Here is a 5,000-nt window from a genome sequence, read left to right as displayed (position 1 = left end):
AATCCCCAATAAGTATTTTGGTCTATCATGCTGTCCACGAGAGCCTGTGAAAATTAGCTTAACAAATGAGTTCCCTTTCAGGAACTTGAGCCAGCTCACAGACTCCTCACAGCCTGTGCTGTTCGAGGAGCTCCTGGAAATAGTGACCCGTTGGCCCGTTCTTTCTCCCCGCTGAATTTGCTGTACACGGACATAGTTGGGTTTTAGGAATGTGGCCATGGGGAGATGCCCAGGGTCGAGGAGACGGGCTATATAACGAGGATAGCTGGCTATCTCTCCCCAGGTGTTGCATCGCTGAAGGCTCTGGTATTGCCTACTAGGCCATTGAAAGCCACTTAGCCCTTAGTGAGTAAGGCTTGCGCAGCAGTAGGCCAGGCTGGGAGCTGACTATGAGTTTGTTGCAGGCATACCAGGCCAACCTGCTGCGAGAGTTGGACGAGGGTTTCAGCTCTGAGGCTGACGATGTTAAGGAGTTACATCACGTGGCTGACTTAACCCTTAGGGCCACCAAGGACATGGTGCGGGCCGTGGGTCGGTCGATGGCAGACTTACTGACCACAGAGAAGCATCTGTGGCTCACCTTGTCGGAAATCCCTCACAGGGCTTTTCTGCTGAATGCCCCAATAGCTACTTCTGGCCTGTTAGGCACTTGACCGTGCTGCGGGCCCCTCCGTTGGTGGCTTAGAGACAGAGGGTTCTGCCGAGGTAAGCTATTTGAACCTTATATATATGGAGGGAACACAAGACCTGTCTCAAGACCCCGTCCTGGTAGCGCCTTGTCGTCATGTAACACTAATAGCAGACGCATCCCCAAGGTCGGTGGGACGTGCTACATCGTTCATGGCACATAAACTGCCTGGAGATGATGGCTGTTCTCATGGCACTCGAACACTTCCTCAAAGACCTGAGAGGTACCTACATGCTAGTCCATGTGAATAACATGTCAGTGGTCAACCGCCAGGGCCAAGCCTTCAAGGGCCAAGGCCTGGGGAATAGAGGCTCCACCCCGAAGTGGTGGAGCAGATATGGCAGAGATATTACAGAGCCCAGGTAGATGTCTCCTCATGGTGGAACCTTGTTGGTTCCAAAGTTTAAAAGCTAAATGTAAGAATGCTCTACCACCTTTAGGAACTACTAGAAGTTCGGAGTTTTGAGATCTCAGGGAACGTGATGGATTGTAGCATAATGTAGTTCACCAGGAGGAGATGGCGCCGGTGAGGTCGGCTGGCGTGACGACTGTTCCGGCTACGTGTTGGCTTTTTTTGTTTATTTATTATTTTTATTTACTTAGTTACCATTTCATCTACACAAGATGGACATCATTAGATATGACAGAGCCACTCATATCTATTTGTGTACAATCTACTCACCTTTCGCCGTTTTTAAACCTGGACCCATGCTGGCCGAGCAAGATCCTGAGGAACAAAGGACGCAACCCGTACCGGCATCCGCGAGGGAAACGAGCCGGCGTCAGAAACAGGCTGAGGGCACTCCCTCACCGTGCTCCCTTACCTAGTATCCTGTTAGCCAACGTCCAATCCCTGGAAAACAAGCTTGATTACCTCAAGGCAAGGGTCAAGTTCCAGAGGGACATTCAGGACTGCAACCTTCTCTGCTTCACCGAGACATGGCTGAACCCAGCAGTACTAGACCACGCCATCCAGCCAGCGGAGTTTTTCTTAGTTTACCGCATGGACAGAACAATGGAGTCGGAGAAGAGGAGGTGGAGTGTGTCTGATGGTGAACAACCACTGGTGCGACAGCGCGAGCATCGTTCCCCTTTCACGCTACTGCACACCAAATCTGGAACTACTGACCATCAAATGTCAGCCCTTCTATCTACTTTGGGAATTCAGCTTAGTCATAGTCAGTGCCATTTATATTCCACCTCAAGCGGACACGGACACTGCAGTATAGGACTTACACAAATCAATAACACTTCAACAAAGACAGCATCGGGACGCTGCGATCTGATGAAAGACTTTAATAGTGAGAGGGAGAGTGAACACCAGGAAGGCAGCAGGACCAGATGGCATCACAGGTCGAGTTCTGAAAGCCTGCGCTGACCAGCTAGCACTGGTGTTCACTGAGATATTCAACCTCTTATTGGAACAGTCTGTTGTCTCCTTATGCTTCAAACAGTCCACCATTGTTCCTGTCCCAAAGAAGCCCCAGCCCGCCGGCCTCAATGACTATCGCCCTGTAGCCTTAACCTCAGTAGTGATGAAGTGCTTTGAGAGACTGCTCAGAGACTTCATCACTGCATCACTACCAGACACACTGGACCCACTACAGTTTGCATACCGCCCAAACCGTTCTACTGAGGACACCATTGATCATCTCCTTCACACTACAATGAGCCACCTGGACTACAGAAAAGGGAATTGTACAAAGATGCTGTTTGTGGACTACAGTTCAGTGTTTAACACCATAATTCCTTTCACACGCACCTCTAAGTTGGATTTCCTGGGACTGCCGCTGTGTCAATGGATCTCTAACTTCCTGACTGACAGACCACAAGCCGTATGGATGGGAAAACACACCTCATCCACCCTCACCCTCAGAACTGGAGCTCCCCAGGGTTGTGTTCTGAGCCCCCTGCTGTACTCACTGTACACATATGACTGTGTGGCCACTTCCAACTCCACCACTATTATCAAGTTTGCTGACGACACTGTTGTGGTGGGCCTGATCTCCAAAAATAACGAGACGGCCTACCTACAGGAGGTTAAAAACCTGGAGAGATGGTGCCAGGAGAACAACCTTCTTCTGAAAGTCAGCAAGACTAAGGAGTTGATAGTAGACTTCAGCACGAAGCAGGAGCTGGTGAAGAAGCCCAGCAGTGTCTGTACCATCTAAGACGCTTAAGGGACTTTAAACTACCCTCTCAGGGGCTAAAGACTTTCTACACCTGCACCATTGAGAGCGTTCTGACGGGTAGCATCACTTCCTGGTTCGGAAACAGCACCATGCAGGACAGGCGAGCCCTCCAGAGGGTGGTTTGGTCACCTGAACGTACCATCCACACCAAGCTACCTAACCTGCAGGACATCTACAGCATGCGGTGCAGTACCAGAGCCAGGAAGATTGTGTAGGACCACAGCCATCCCAATAATGGACTGTTTTCTTTGTTACGTTCAGGGAAGCACTTCCGCTCCCTGAAAGTGAAAACAGAGAGAATGAGGAGGAGCTTCTTCCTGCAGGCCATTCGGAGTTTGAACCAGGAAACATCCAGGATCTAAAACTGGTTCACTCTATCCATCGTCACACTTTTCTGCACATTTTCTTTTCTTTTCGCACTACGACACTTTAATCACTTTAATCTTTGAACTGTCACTTTAACTCTGGACTTGCACAGCACAGTGCACCATACCACACGTGGTCACTTTATACCACACCATACCGCACACGGTCACTTTATACCACACCATACCGGTTACTTTAAATGCAATCACATCAACCACCTCAATTTTTACTCTTTTACTGTTTACTCTCATAAGCACCCTTGTATATACATTTTTTTTCTCATATATATCTTTATTATTTATCTGCCTCCTTTTTTTCTTGGTTTATTTTTCTTCCCATCCTATTCCCTCATGCTGGACTGTCGTAAAAATCATTTCACTGCATGTAGTACTCTGTATGTATGTGTATGTGACAAATACAATTTTATTTAATTTGATTTGATTAGAAGACTGGAGATATACATGGGAGATAAACCATTTAGTGTTTTGTAGGTAAGTAGCAGTAGTTTGTAGTGGATTTGAAACTTAACAGGTAGCCAGTGTAGGGATGAGATTATATAGGCATGGTGATATTTTCTCACCTTGTGAGAACTCTGGCTGCTGCATTCTGTAGCTTGTTTATTAATGATGCAGGACATCCACCTAGAAATGCATTACAAAAGTCCAGTCTGGGGGCCATGAATGCATGGACGAGCTTCTCTGCATCAGATATAGACAACATGTTTCTTAGCTTAGCAATATTTCTACGGTGGAATAAGCTGTTTTTGTAACTTGGTTCATATGATTTTTAAAAGACAAGTTGGAGTCTAAAATAACTCCTAGCTTATATAAAAAAATAAATAATAGTTACAGAACATTAGTCTAATGCATATTGAAATGTTGGAGCTTCTGTGTACTGGTTTTTGGGCCGATGAGCAAAATCTCCGTCTTTTTAGAATTTTATAATAGAAAGTTATGAGTCATCCAGTCTTTTATTTCTTTAACACACTCAGTTATCCAAGCCAATTGAGTGTATCGTCTGGCTTTGATATATAGCTGGGTATCACCAGCATAACAGGGAAAGCTTATTCCATACCTTCTAATAATATTTCCTAAGGGAAGCATGTATATTGTAAAAAGCAGGGGTCCTAGAACTGAACCTGAACCTGAATAGCTCTCCATTTAGGTCTACAAAATGGTAACGATCAGACAGGTGGGATTTAAACCAGCGTAATGCCTGTCCCTGAATGCTGATGTAATTTTGTAAGAGATCTAGGAAAAGATCATGATCTAAAGTTTCAAATACCGCACTAAGATCTAGTAAAACCTTTAGGAATACTATCACCATAAAAAGTTTTACACTAGAATCTCCATCATGGAACAGAATGATGAACTGTTATAAATCAACATCCAGTGTCAGCTAGATGAGGATGAGAATGGGTTTCCTTTTGATTCTAGTTCCTCTCAAGGTTTCTATCTCAGACCATTTTAGGAAGTTTTTCCTTGCAACAGTAGCCATTGGCATGATCACCATGGATAAACAATTATAAGGAACTTATAGGCAATATTCTTTTATAACTTTTATAACTTACACGTTCATTTATTTAACCTTATTACCGGTTTATCTGCGTAAAGCTGCTTTGAGACAATTTTTATTGTAAAAAGCACTATTTAATTAAAGTGAATTTTCCCTCATGACAGTCATCACTGACTCAATAATTGAGGACAAACTTATGGGGACCGATTTATAAATGTAAGATATGTATAAGTACACTG

The 5,000-nt window shown here is 45.1% G+C and overlaps 1 protein-coding gene across 2 annotated transcripts in view; it reads right to left on the bottom strand.

Moving 5' to 3' along the window:
• insc (INSC spindle orientation adaptor protein) overlaps nt 1-5,000 on the bottom strand; it is a 44,131-nt gene that overhangs the window by 24,604 nt on the left and 14,527 nt on the right. The gene's annotated exons all lie outside the window — the stretch shown is intronic.

The sequence above is a fragment of the Silurus aristotelis genome, assembly GCF_946808225.1.
Source record: "Silurus aristotelis genome assembly, chromosome: 14".
Lineage (NCBI taxonomy): Eukaryota > Metazoa > Chordata > Actinopteri > Siluriformes > Siluridae > Silurus > Silurus aristotelis.
Note: the sequence above shows the minus strand (reverse complement) of the source record. Positions and strands in the feature narration are given on the sequence as shown.